Source organism: Achroia grisella, unplaced genomic scaffold, assembly GCF_030625045.1.
Source record: "Achroia grisella isolate CSIRO2021 unplaced genomic scaffold, CSIRO_AGI_Agris_v1 utg6051, whole genome shotgun sequence".
Taxonomy (NCBI): domain Eukaryota; kingdom Metazoa; phylum Arthropoda; class Insecta; order Lepidoptera; family Pyralidae; genus Achroia; species Achroia grisella.
In genome coordinates, this window is record NW_026712961.1 from 89332 (window position 1) to 105604 (window position 16273).

General features: G+C 33.0%; 1 protein-coding gene across 2 annotated transcripts in view; it reads right to left on the reverse strand.

Moving 5' to 3' along the window:
• LOC131848948 (synaptic vesicle membrane protein VAT-1 homolog-like) overlaps positions 1 to 16273 on the reverse strand; it is a 36659-nt gene that overhangs the window by 14874 nt on the left and 5512 nt on the right. The gene's annotated exons all lie outside the window — the stretch shown is intronic.

Here is a 16273-nt window from a genome sequence, read left to right on the forward strand (position 1 = left end):
GCTAAACATCTGGACTTGTAAGATTACTTATTCAATGGAATGAGCTCTAATAAAGATATCAAGACATACGAAGATCAAAAACAGATACTGTAACGTCATAGGCGTTTTATCTACGTTTATTGAAAATACATTAACTTAACTTACCCACTTATATAAATAAAACTCTTATTTACAACTATTGTTTCATGTACATTGCTGTTGTTTATTAAAACTACTAAAAGCCTAATACTAGGTAAGTCTTATTATTAAAAGACAAAAACCACAAGCAGAATATGCACTGCTCAGCAGAAACGTAGTTTGATATTCATGCATATTGTTCGCAGGAAAACTGGATGTATTAAATATACGTATATCTATGTATTATATAATTAATTGTATATAATATAAATATAATAGAATAGATGCGATAATAAAATTCATATAGTCCTCCAAACCTTTCAATTCAATCCTAGTAAAAATAGTTAACTAAAATTGCTTTTGATTTCCGAGTACATACTTTTTACAACATGAAAGAATTAGTTTCTTGATAATTCATTCATAACTTATAACTTTTTTACTACTTCAAATAATAATTATGCATAATATTTGATCTCTTTTAACCGACCTCAAAAATGTATGAGATTTCGATTCGATTGGGGCTTTGGATTATAAAATAATAGCAATTTGCGTCATGAAATCGAAGTTGAATTGAATGTAAGCGCGAATACAATATAATTAGGCAGGTATGTAAATCAGTAGGTACGTGCTCGAGTTACAAAATGGCGCGGTCTTTCGCGGGTGTCGTACACTGTGGTCGTCCAGCCTGTATAATCGATATTTTGCGATCATTCCTCGATGGACACTATACGCGCACATACAATAGGCAGCTGCTGCTGATAGAATAATTGTATGCAGATTCGATAGCTTTGTTTTTGTGTTTGTGTGTATGTATGTAATGTTTTAACCTATGTAGACTTGTAAAAGTAGCCTCAGCCTATTTCACTCGCCAAACAACTTCTTTTATATGTAAGATGTGTTTCGGTTGAATGAAACACAGATTTGTGTTTCAGTAAAAGGATTATAGGCATAATAGCTTAAAGAATGGCAAACCGTGAGTGGTATCACAGGTGTCAAATGATAACATATTGTCTTGTTCATTTATATAGGCAACGGTTTCCACTTATGATCAGGTGGGCCGTCAACTTCCCATTCCCATTACATAAAAAAAATATGCTGTGTAATCTGGATTACATCACATACTTGGTTTATATTAAACACCTCACAAAATCCTATATAAAACTGATATGGCATTGTAAATTCGGCACTTCTAAATTTTGTAAGTAGCTTCCAAGAAAAGATATAATTAGTGTATAAATACTTATAAAGCAGATAACTGTCAAGTGAGAGTCATTCAATAGATTAAATTCCGAGTATAAAGTAACATATTCCGAGGCTATTGTAGTTCTAAACAAGGAAATGCCATTGAGTTAAGGTAAAACAACGCCGAAAATACCCGTGCTTTAATGCAACAAGCGAAATAAACGTAAACGCGCGCATTAAAACTGCACGGCAACATTATAATGCTACACCATTAAGAGTCCTTACTCATATATGATACTAACCATTACCTGCAACTTTGTCTGCTTTTTAGAGAATATATATATATATATATATATAAAAATAAAAGATCTATGTATCTATCTATCTTTATCCTCGTGATACAACCTATCTATTAAATTACATAAAGATCCATTCAACTGTTTAGCTGTAAAAAGATAACTAATAGACAGACAGACATGCTATCGCATTTATAACATTAGTATGGATGCAACGTAATAACCACTATTGCGATGTAGTACTATTAGATTCCCTTCTAAGCAGTTTCATTCAATCACTAGTCTAGACTATATATGGCTATGATAGACACCTACCTACTACCAGACGTGTTATAATTATACAACGCAAAACTATATAAACTTATCTAATGTACAATATAGTTTCTGTAATTAGCGCCCACAAAAGTACAGTAAAAAATGCTAACAATCATTGTTTTGGGTTCTATTACGTTGATAAGAGTAATAACAGTTATATTCGTATAACTTCCATGTATAAAAAACATTCAGTTTCATTTTTATTACATGTAATAGATTGGATTACTAAGGTAGTAAGATCTCTTGTAAAGACAAGAATATTTATGTACATTGGATGTGTATAGGAAATCTTTTATATATATACAATATGCAATAAATGCGATGCATATAAAATTGTATCAAATGAAACCTTATGACATTCAAATACCTGAGCAATGTTTAGTTGATCAAGTATCATATAAATCATAATCATTGCACGTACATAAGTAGGTAATTTGTAACTACGTGCAACGATTTGTACGTAATATTCAAGCAATGGGCAGAAATTGGTCAAGTGAAGCTTTAAAATTATAGGATATATTCGAACTAAAATATAAGAATTTATAGAAAACCTTGTTGATGTTAAAATCTACACAATGTTATCCAATATATTTCTAAACTGGATGTTTACGTACTATCAAATCACGGTTCTGTACTAATGGAGAATTTTGGGGTTAATTCACAATAAACAATAGCTGCACTTGCGTATTTATAAGTGCCGGAATTAATCATATTCCTCTTAAAACCAATTCTAAATATACTTTAGGACGACCTAGTTTATTCCATAATCATAAAACCCATAACATATTTTAATAATTTGAATACAAAATAGCATTTTATAACTAATAAAACAGCTATTAAGGACCTTCTCATAAATACATTGTTGATTCAGATTACTAAAACCGGTTCTTTAGTTTAGAATAAATGTGATTATAAAATTGGACCACGAGACACGAAACTGGAGGAAGAACAAAAAGGAAAAAAAGGTAATGTACTAAAGCTTGTACGATCAAAATGTGAAACTACTCTAAATTATGTAGAAGAATACTGTAAGTATACTCTTTACTGTATGTTGCAAATAAAGTATATTCTATCTATCTATCTAAGTAACTATAGCGCTGTGACAGATATCCAGACGGACGAAGTTGTATCATATAGGATCTATTTCACCATTTGTTTTGGAACCCTAGCATTGAATTTACATACTCATGTAGCAAAAACTTAACATATTGCGATGCGTGAATCAGATTGATCGCTCTGCGTATTTGTCTACTAATTTATTCATACGCTCTAATTTCCTGTACATTATGCACATACCTCAGAATGAATGAATCATAGCCACATAGTTTAGCATGTTTTAAATTGTTTACGTATTTGTAAATTGGTAAACTATAGATGGGCTTGTTAGGTAACAGGGATGAAATTAATGTACACAGTAGGTACGCTTCCACGCCGGGTGAACCATCCGACACACAATATTAATACATTTAAGCGTTATACTGAATAATAATTACAACAGCATGGGAATGGGAGTGGAATGAGTCTCCAGTCGCCACGATGTCGCCCGACACCCGCATACGTTTTATTGGATAAATTGGGCGCGGGCGCTATCGTTTTATTACGAAAAAAGCTTTGTCCTACATTACCAAGGACCAAGGAGCGCTCCTGGAACCCATATCGATGGAAAGGAATGTTAATCCGGGATAATCTGTACCCAACAGAGATCTTGTAACGAATTTTACGCACGCTACCTGACCGCTTATTCAAGAAACTTAAATGGTTTCCATTAACAATGGATCGTTACGTGTACTCGGTGCAGGTAGGTACAAAATATACTATGAAATAAATATGACTATTTTAGATTAAAAAAATATATAAATTTAGAAGTGGATCAAATTACTAAGTCCTTCCTGCTCATTTTGCACCTGTATCTACTATTTACATTTTTGTCTTGTGTCAGTTAACAGACACAGTCAACAACAAGACCGGTTTCAGAAAGGTAACGAAATAAAAATATGCAAATTATCAACCCTGTCCTCCTTCGGTTATCTTTACCTTGGCTTCCTCACATTGTCTGCACGTGTGTACCTATTTGTATTGTATGCATGAGGGTGCCCAGTGAATTTTATGTTCTCAAAAGGACACGAATTAAAATCACGTTCGCCGCGGATTTAGAGTGCCCTTTTCACGTGGTAGGTCGACAAGGGTCGTAACACGAACAGCGGCACCCCCACCGAAGCGTTAATGCGATTAATGCATTAGTACAGTTTCCATTCACGCAATTCAAATAACTTTTCGGTTTAGTGAACAGCAGCCGAATGATATGTTAGGAATAAATTTTAATAAATTATTCTCAGTATTAAGATTGCCCCTTTACGTGTCTAACTGCCATTTAGTATTGGACACGTTGAAATGGACGATTGATTGAACTGTGAACACCCTCAGTTCGGGGTAATTTTAAATTGCATCGGGGTTGGAAATGGCGCGACCTGGCGGCGCGGCGTCGCGACGCCGGCGGTGACGCGGTGTCGTGTAGCTCTATAATATGGTGTAGCCACAGAATACTTAATATTACTCGGTGGTAGTATAGTATAGATAGATAGATATAGTTGATAGACTAATGACCAAGAGTTCAACTACCTTGCGATACCTAACCACTTAGCAACAGAGGGGATATCAATGAAACAATATTGCAGGCCTAATAACCCTTAGCTTTCATAAGTAGGTCGTAGGTTTTCCCTTCTAAGTGATATATAATCAATACGGTGACGTAGGTACTTTCTATCCGTAACTTCCAGCAGTTTTATTTAGTTCAAATGTACTGCGGCTATTTCTGACTAGCAACTTGGTCATGACAAGACAGTAGGTAGCCGATATGTTTCACTGATTTTATGAGAAGTGCTTCCACGCATGTATATCAGATTCTTACAAAATAAACTATTAGAATTTTTGTTTTCATTCATTTTGTAGGAAGACATCAAAGTGAAGCGAATAATCAATTGCTTAGATTACTGACGAGTGAGGCTTACAATGTACTCGTATCTAGAAATAACAAATACAATAATTGTAGGATCCGTATATTATGTCGTGTTTTTATGGGAATTTCAGGAGATACTTTATTAACGGAATTCTTTATCTTCGGTGGAACCCATATTCCAAATTTCTATGTTCTAACCAGCCATATAAGCGTACGCGATAATAGATCAACTCTAGGATTACTGTTTTCAGATCTAATGAGAATAGATACATGTAAGTGATGTGTTTCGAAAGATATAAGTTAACACTCCGTTCACGTGTGCTCATATTTCATATTCCGAGACAACCTCATACTGTATTAACGACTCGAAAAATGCTTTTTCTGACATAAATCCTGACTATGGCATCGCATATTCCAGTGAATTCACGTACTACGTTTTGTTCTCACTTTTAATTGCGATCACGTCTTAACAAAGAACGACGTAGGTGTTCATCTTATTTATATGTATAGCTGTTACTACTGTACTATTCAGTGACTTAAAGAGGATTCAGACTAAAGGAGTAGAAGAAGGCATGAATGGCAATGATGACAACATAGAAAAAGTCACACGAGCTTGTGTTATAAATTCGAATTTAAAATGTATGGAATATCCAGATGTGTCAAAACAAAAAAAAATTTCTGACGACTTAGTCATATCGCTAAAGAATTGATCAAGCACTACTGTACTATGTACAGAAGTAGTATGAAAGCACAAAATTGTTCCGGAAAGCAGTTGAACGCCTAACGAACGCTCGATCTCATTAACGAGTTCACACTAAATAAAAATGGAAGTATTAGCTACGGGAAGAATGAACATTTGCATCTCATGCTAGGTATAAATTCACGTCTATTACGAATTTTACCATCTTTTTTACATTCTTTAGTATTTCTATTACATTCGCGAACAATTTCTTGCATTTTCTCAACTGAATTCGTTTCTATTCTATGTTCTCGCTATTTTTGACTTCAGTTTATCTTTATAAAATAATTTTCAACATTTATGAAGTTATTACTCCAATAAAATGTACAATATGTTTAATAAACATAAGTTTTAAATAATTAAAGCAGCAAGAAAGATTATTATAAAATAAAGTAGTATTATTCACAGATCGTAAAAAATTGTCACAATAAGTACTAATTAAACATTAAATATGATGAATTGGCGTTGGATTTAATCCAAACGCAATTTGTTCTTTCATTGTTGTGTTAATTCTATTCTATTCTATTCTATTCTAATGCCGTTAATAAGTTGTGCATGATTATTTAAGTCACAGTTATATTCATATCCTTCCTCAAAAAGCAATTCAAGTCGTTTAGCATTAGCATGAACGACACATAACAATTGTATTATAAGTTCAAAGCAAACTTATTCAATGTAAACAATCGTAATCGTAAATTGTGAAGATACATGTATAAATAAACAATTCTTTAGATACTTATGATTGATATATCTGTGTTATTTTATGACTAAAGTTGTAATTTAGTGGCTATGAAAGTGAAATCTTGTGAAAGAGTAGAATAAAATCTGTGCAATTTCAACGAAATTGATCACATTATAATTTGATAACTTTTTGGCCCTTTGATTTTATATCGTATGTTTCATTTTAATAGTATTTTTTAAATTACGTATAAATAATATCAAACTAAAGTTAATTTAATATAAATTAATCTATTTGGGCATGGCACTAGCGGTCCATAATTTTAAGAGACTACAGAGTTTCTGCAATATTTTTTGGTTTGAAACTATACATTTTGGGTTAATACTATTTTTAGACACAATCAGGGACCTACCTGATTGTGTCTAAAAATAGTATTAGTCTATTAATTCTTTTTTAAAATACATTAAACTTTTATCTTCAAACGTCACACCACAACCCACTTAAATTTTTATGTATAGATAACAAAATATGCTCGTTAGGCAAAACGAATATCTCAATTTCGTAGAGTCAGGTAGTTAGTTCCATTAAATCTATTAATCATTTCGTAAATTAGACTAAAGGTCAAATTTGATACAAAGTTTATTAGTATTTCTATTGCTACTAGATACAATATAGAACTTAGCTGTTTAACCAAGCGGCAATTTTAATAGTTCTGTCTAATTGTATGTAGAACTTTTTCAGTATTTAGTGCTGCTTAGCGTGTCTAAAGCGATTAATTGTTAACCTATTAGTTAAATATACCTACTTTAAAGTACCTATACTTTTTTGTTCAATGGATGACAATAAAAGATGACGATTCTTGATAAGCTACCGAGGGAGGTTATGATGAGCATGAAGTCAGGTCAGTTAGCTCCAATCTGATGAATTCACCACGATTTAACCACAATGGTGACTAGTGGAGGACTGAACCAGACATGGTAATTGTTAGAAATAAGTCAGCTCCCCGAAATTCTAGATACAGAAGTCATGGTACTAACGAACTTTTGCCGATACTCATTGTAATTTTATTTCATACACATATTTTAGTACAGTTGTACTGAGTGGAATTTTCTCAGTCACGTAACGTGTATTATGAATCATTTGTATTCACTGCTACCATTTATTGAGTGACTAAATACTTAAACACTACGACGATTAATGTAGATCACTGTCCACGCAGGATACAGGAAGCTTGGGACATAACCGATTAATAAATTATAAATACTATTTATAAGGATGCATTCTCAAGTGGTTTAGGTATTATATTAAATATGATTCATTTGACATGTTTACTAGCTACGTCAAAGCGAACCGCATAAAACGTTTATCGCGTAGTACTCGAGGAATGTATACCCAAATAGGTATGTTGCATGAATAAAGAAATGTGTTAGCATGCTGAACAAGTTAGTGGCGTGACAGTAAAAGGAGCTAGTATTTACTAAGCCAATGTAATGAAGCTAGAGGCTATTAAAAATAGAATTAGTAACCTAAATTAATATTGCTAGAAAAAAGATCCTACTTCCTGTAATTATATGACATAGGGAATATATTGGATCAATAGATTACAATAAATTAATAAGTTTTATGCAATATATTTGATAATGTAATATCCCCTCTACCCTTCTCTAAGTGACTTATTTCAATATGTGTTATTCTGATGTATAAACTATAATATATTACTGTAAAGTTTCAAAATCCGTTTATAAGATACGAATTTTTCCGTGAAAGAGTAACATCCATCCATCCATCTATATATATGGATGTGTAGATGGATAAATGTTTGTTATGTTATAAACGCAATAGTTTGTGAGTATGGACTCACAAAATTTCGTAATATTAATAAGCTTGATAACTTAAATGTCTAACTAGTAATTAACTGTTTTGAACTAGTAATTTCTGTGTTTGAAAAGTAAATTAATTCAGAGTTACATGGGCTCATAGCCCATGTAACTCTGAATTAATGATAATATGTATAATATGATAATACTCACAACGTTATGAGAACGAGTGCAAAGCCGGCTCGGGGCACCAGTTAATGTAAGTGGCATGGTGTAATTGCTTCCCAAAACAAACTCCAGAAGAAAATGGTAAGAGATATTTACACGATTAAACTAAATATTTATTATCCTATCATAATTTAGGCACTAGGGTTCATAACGAATTAGTCAGTTAACTCGACAAGAGACTATTCTTTTTTTTTTGGTGTTACAAATAATCGTGATTTTATATTACCACTAAAAACAATGACCACGACAAGAAGGTTCTTTAAATTTAATTTATATACTTATTCCTTTCGTAAACACAGAAGATTAGATTAGAAGGATTTGGTGTCACACAGAAAGTACTAAGTAAATTAGAAAATAATCTCATGAATACGATACATCACCAGTGACTCCAGGTTTACGAGCGAGACAAACAAGGTACTCTTTCGGGTGCAACAATGTATTGCTTTATAAAATGCCCGACAATATCCGGCTAGCGGTCCGCAGTACCGGCTAATGTTAATAGTAATACAATGACACGCACGTATCGGCTTCCGATCTGTCTACCGTGATCAGCTATAACGGCTATGAACCATATAGGTATGGCCGAGAATGACGGCGCCGTTATTAAATATCCTTAGCTTAGTACTAATGTTAATTATCATTAATAGGTTACTATTCGTATTGTTTATTCTACTTTCGTTCATTTTACGACAAATTGTGATGAATTATAAAATAACATAACAATATTCATACTTATAGTTATTTCTTCAACATTCCAATTTATTTCTAACTTTATACCAACACTGTTTTATCCTGTTTCTGCATAACTATGAATCAGATCGGGATAATAGGCATCTAGCATAAATTCCTTTATATTACAGTGGTCAGATCACTTATTAGAACATCTGGCATCATTATTAGTAGGTATACGACTTAAAGCTAACTTTGAATCACGCTGTTGTAACTAATGTACACGGGTTTGACCTGCACGCGTCGCGAAGTCATCCTCTGTAATTGTCCACTCAGGAAGTGAACTTGCATTCCACAAATAACCGTAGACATGTTTAGTTTGGGGTGCCTGAATAGATTAATGAAACCATTCACCACGAGTCATTCCCTTGCACACGAGTACTACTGAACAATGAACACACACATGATCACACTTTACAACGTACGAGTAATATAAAACAGACAAGTATTCGATTGATAACCAAGTAATTAACGCATACGGAGGCCGGAGGCACGATCTTCAATAATAGGCCATAACTGATACAAATAACTACTCATTCGTATCTACATAGAAGCTTGCGTAAGCTTCTATTGCTTTTGGTCTAGTAGGTATTAATTAGCACGGAATATATAATACTACTGTATTGATATTTACTATTCCTATGTGTATTATACAAGAGTGTTAAGTATTATTAAAAAATTAGCCATTATGTCGCAAGTCCGTTTTCCATTATTATGTACAAGTTTGATACCAAATCCAAAAAATAAAATTTACCAAAGATAATTTTTTTAATTTAAATTTTAGAAGATAATAGATTTGCATAGGTACAAATACTCATGCCTCACTTTGGACCATAAAGAAAGTGAATTGTGAAATACGGTTATCGTAAAATGTAAAAACCATCTTTTTTATTATTTGGGAAGTTTGCCTAAAAACTTAGGTCTGTGTTTCGAAAAACCCATCGTTTGTGTTATCAAAGTGAGATAAAGGAATATGGGATGTCATTGTCCAAACAGTCGCTGGAAATAAAAAAGTTATCTTCTTATCAAAGACCGAGTTTTTGGTCATGCTTCAGATTATTTGTATAATAGAATTCCGTCTTCGACAAGTTTGTTATCGATATATCTATAACAAAGTATTGTAATAATAGATTCTAGAAAATTATGGACCAACATAATTGAAATACTATTCAAATTGTTGAAGAATATTCAAGTTTTTAAACTGTATTTACGTCAATTTTATCAAGTTTACAGTAGGTAATAGTAGTGACATGCATTACTAGAGTAGTACAAGATACACATAAGTAATAAGATCTGGTAAAGGCATCGGACTTACAATTGTCGAAAATTTATTCCCAAAACAAACCAAATATATAGAATATTGAGACTTAACAAGTACCTTATAATTTGTGACTTTATAAGGGCACCTAAGAGAAAAAAATATACAGGCATATTATTTTCATGTGAGTCGCCAACGGGATAACTGTAGATACAGTTGTATTATACAATGCTTTCATATTAAAAATTCAATAAAACTGAACCACACCCAAAAAGTGGGCCACAGATTCAAGGATACAAGTAACAGTAGTCGAGCCCTCATATATTAACACATGCGGGCGGCAAAAAATTGTAAAAAAAAATATCCGGTGCCGCGCACTCGGTCATAAACAGAACATCATTAATGAAGTGCGGTACGATAGGTATACTAACAATGTATCGATAAGCACTAAACATAAAATGACTACATAAATTGAAATCTAGGTTTAAGTTATGGTTTTAAGTACACATGTTAATGGATGAATATACTAACACAAATGGACTTGCAGTTATTGATCTTCACTCTACTGCAAATATAACCTACAGGTAAATGAAGACAAAACAAACTTACAACAAATACGCATTAAAGTAGGTGCATGTTCTTCAACTACAAAGACTAACTATCGGTACGAGAGAAAACTCTATCAACTACAATAAAAAGAACAATCCGAAATTTGATGGTTACTCGACTATCCGCACGTAACTTGTGCTAGAATATAACTTAACGGAATTATTAAAAGATCATTCAAGATATCATTACAATTTACTAACATTAAATCCGGTAAATCTTTCAATAATATTATTGAAAAGAATGCCCGATTTAAATAAAGACGGCGGAACACCTATTATTGTCTTTCCAAGGCGCTAAGTTGTCTATTCGATACGCGGCGTAGGTACGAGTACGTACTAAACTTCTAGAAACTTCTAGAAAAGTTTTTATATATTATTATAGCGACTCCTGCAACCCAAACAGATGTTTTCAAAAAAGAACTTATCCATTCATAAATTAGCAGCCGTCGCAATATTAAGAAACAGAAACTATACTTACTTACATACATACTATGGTATATTGAATGAAAACTTAGAATGTTAGCGCATGTTCTCTAAAATATACATATTTTGTCGTACCTTTATCACGCTTGTTTTCTTTTATTTATTATGGAACTAAGTTATAAATAAAAAATTGATTGAATTTGCAATGTGGCAATGTGGCATGTAAGGTTTAAATATTTCAAGAGCAAGTAATATATGTTACTTACACAGGTGTTCAGTATTGTCTATTTTTAAGTAACAAGTATAAGATACAGAATATCGACAATGAAAATTTAATGACGCATCCCTAAATGCCGTATTTGGTACGCCAAATGTTGCTATGAGCAAAAAGACAAATAAATACTGGGGTGAAGGTGACAGGGCTGGAGGGAAAGTTAAGCTGTGCGAATTAATGATATGATTTTAATTATTAAATATACATACTATTATTTGATTGTATTTCTGTTTTACCAATAAAAGTCTACAAAACCGACTTCAAGGGCAAAACATATTGTATAATTCTTATTATATTACGATACATATATTTCTGTTACTAATATAAGAAATATCCTTTTATGCCTTTCTGGGATAGAGAAGAACATAGTATTTACTTACATTACGATCACATGGAGAATTCAGGCAGAGAATTATAATAACTCTTTTGGAATAATAGTACTCAACTATACGGTAATCAAATTTAAGCATACATCTATAATTTTATAAATTTTATTACATTCCAGACGAGAAATCAATTACGAAATGCAATAACTGTAATGGCTACAAAATTTCACAGAAATTCCTCAAGTAATGTTAAGTACACACCAACTAAGAAAGGGTTACGAGCGAGCAAAGCAGCGTAGTTTCCTTCTATTTGTTGATGAAAATAACTGAAGATATCAACGTTTATGATTTTCAAGTATTGCAATGGCAATAAAAAGCCTTTGGTCAGTAATAACGTCACTTGCTTTTAGTAATAATAAAATAAATTTGAAACGTCTTAATTTCAGTTACGATTTCGGACTATTTACGAAACTTTAAATTAGACTTTGTGTCGAGACTGTCCTTAACTATAGAAAAAAAATACATTAGAAATACGGATGTAAATATGTTTGTTTTAAATACTCGTTAATCAACGACTGGATAATATTTTTATATAATCTTATATTTAATGGCCAAAAGCTTAGTAATTACGAAGGATTTACTTTTGGAACTACGCAACGGAACGCGTAAAGGATTTTATTTTAATTTAAATGCAAAATAGGACCTCAACGCATTTGAAATTCACGAGAAAAACACTCCCGATTACTAGAGCATGACAGAAAGAAAGTCTTTTTACAAATTTAGATTTTATACTACTTGTTTACTCTTTGCTTACACGTGTACAATTGTGTATACATTAAAAAAATAATGAGTTTCATTATAATATTTATATCATTCAATTCAAAATTTATTCCGGATGAGCTATTTATATAGGGGTTAACTCATTATTTTTTTAATTAAAGATCTTAAATAATAGTTACTTTATATTTTTAAAAACTCGACTAACGCTTAAGGTTGCATATACCAATATACTTTTCTTACTAGATAAGCTGACACCCACCCTGTTGAAAAATTGCAACTGTCACCTATATAGAGGCAGGTAATATGAATAGACCAACAATCGACTAAAGTATTTTGTAAACTGATAATACTATATTCTGATAGCAAAAAAAGAGTACAACGCTGGTATTTATTTACTCTTTGTCCCAACCGCAAATATCAAAAACATCGTAATCGTTACATTCCGATACGACACGACGTTAAGTATCTGTCTACGGCTTCCTTCCACATTATTACTACAATACATTTTTGTATATTATCAAACATTCCACCCTCGACAACACTTCCACGCAGCCAAATTATCTGTCGTAAACCAACGATGCTAGTCAACTCGAGTCGTAGAATCGAATATTAAATATAATTCAGATAAAAATATTCTAAGATTTCTTTTGGAGCAACGTCGAAAACATGCTTTTATTCATTTATCGAAGAGCATGTTTAATGGGTGCTATAAAAAAAACAAGCATTGGCGTCGAAAGACGTAGGGCCTGCGGAGATTGGACAGGCGGCGGCGGCGGCGGAGGTGGCGGCGGAGCGCGGGTCGGAGACACGCCGTATTGATCTGACACGTACCCCTCCCCGCACCACCCCGCACTCACGCCAACGCGCCAGACATTACAGGAGCACTCGCAACCCTCACCCCCGACCAGACGCACACACCTACCCGACACCCGGCAGTAACGCAACCACACCCCTTTTTCATATGAGGATCGAGTCATGGGATTTTCCAATTCAATTTAACCAGCAATCGAGATAGTAAGCAAATGGCTTATTAGAAATGATAATAAGTAGTTCATAGGAATTGCAGTAATTTAGCACAGGCACCTAAATGCTTTCTAAAGTCATTTTCGTCTCCTTACAGTATTATGAGATACAGAAATAAAATAAAGTTGTTGTCAATTGTTATAAAAATAAATGCGTACGATGGACAGTATAGGGTTGTAGGCTTGTTTTAAGAAATGGGAGCTGAATATTCAGGGAAATTGTGACTTGTCATGCATGTTTCATTTGCTAAAAAAGCTATAAGAGCGCAACATGTTTACTGCCATATAGAGTAGCGACTTGATTCGATTATGGGCACAATAAGCGAAGGAACATTTTTCGTAAGTTCATTGACTCTGCGAACAATGTGCCCGGCGGCAGGCAGTCGGGCCGGGCGCCAGCCGGGACCCCGCCTGCCGCATCTGCTGTCTGATGAAGGATTTTATAGACTGAACCGCGGCATCTCTCCCACCACTTCCTACTTACAAATATTCCCACTAGCCTTTCCCACTGTGTGAACATTAAAAATCGATAGATATTTAAGCGTATTTCCTTGTAAAGTTCTAAAAAATCTTGTTTTTATGAGTAGTTGTTGAAAGTGCATTTGAGGAATTTATTAACAATGGAAATATTTTATCGTCTCACTGATAAGTCATTAATTGTGATCACGCGGCGTGACTATCAATGTATATTGTGCTTATGACAATATTAATGGTTTTTGCAGTGAAATATTTACTATGTTATCGCTATCAACGTTATATAAATAAATTAATGAAAAAATTGTAATAAAATAAACAAAGAAATTTAATCGGTAACTACTTTAATACGATACCAAAAATTTTAAGCATAAAATTAAACTTATAACAACGAAATCAAATAGACAATATAAAGACAATAGGTAAGCATTTGTACAATAAAACAATATTGCATAGTTTTGAAATATTATGCATTTACATACGCATATACGTATAAGAAATGTTATTATTAGTTTCTGCCACTGTACTATGAGTCATTACCGATAGCCATTTGGGTTACTCATCAAAGCTGACTGCAGAAATTCTATAGAAATAAGGCCATGACGCACCGTTCATAGTCGTATTAGTTGTACGACAACAACATCAAACCATAATCTAACAAACGTAAAGATATAGACATATGGACATAAGACGAGCAAAGGACACTAGGACACTACCCACTAGTTTCTTACAGTGATATATCAAGACGATTCTAACCCAAGTCCAAATACACATTAGCTGCCAGCGTGATTGATTGATGGATGGACACACACGAAATACAAGACCGTTTTTGAAGATCATGCTAACGATAACATGTTATTATAAAAATATTATAACCGGCATTGTTATTATATAATATAGCATCTTCGAAATAAACAGTTTAAAACAAATAACAGTACATTATATGAATAAGTAAAGTCCATATGTTACTGTATTCATAGATTCATAATAATACTAATACGATATGCCATACGGTGTTCGCAAACATTTTGAAATTACTTCGTACCTCAGATAAATCAAATTATAGACTAAGAGGAGTTAATTTTATTTAATAGAGGTATATTTATATTGAATAACGACTACATTGAACTATGAATGCCATAATTGACATTCCGAAGCCCTCTGTATGCCACAACGCAGTAGCGGAATGAATATAAATTACTTGATGCAACATTTATATTTTTTCTGCTATATTAAATATCTAACAACGAGCTTATGTCTTTTTATTTTCCGCCATAAATATACCCTGTGTTATCAAAAGTAAATAATAGACCTTATTTAATGGGCAAATGAAATATAATAGACTGTACTCATAACCATGATAACAGTTTTCCCTTACATCCTTTCTAAGAACATTCTTTTCAATGTATTCAATTCAGACTCAACAAATCACTCGGGCGTGAAGCTATTTCAACAAATAAACAACATTTTCTTTAATACGGTAAATAAAATTGACAATTCACTTAAAACCGTGTTGTACAGTTATTTTTATACAGCGTTCAAGTATTTATTATGAGCGATATTTTTACTGAGCATCTGGACTTCTCTGATTTGTTCCCATTTTATAAAAATGCATCATACACGGCTGTACCCGAATAAGAGAAGAACAGACTAAACAATTTATTAAATCAAAATATACCAGACCAACACACCTTTTTTATTGGTTGCATACTACGCAACGAATTAAACAATATTAATTTAATTAACAATCTACATATCCTTTGGAATATGTGTAATATGTGAAGTGGATCAGTACGCATAATATTACAAGCCAATCCACCCACTCGATTGTTGCACTGAGGTTTATCAACCAAGTGAGCTATTCAAATCGAGTTAGCTTAAGGACATGACTTTCTAGTGACTCATAGGAAGAGACCTATCTCGCGCAGACGCTCTCAATAAGGAAGAGGGTAATAAACAAATTCATCTCTCCCATCTTATGTGGCTTTGGAGCCCATTAAAATGCACAATACTGCACTTTATACCATGAGCTTGAGCTCTGAGCTCGAGG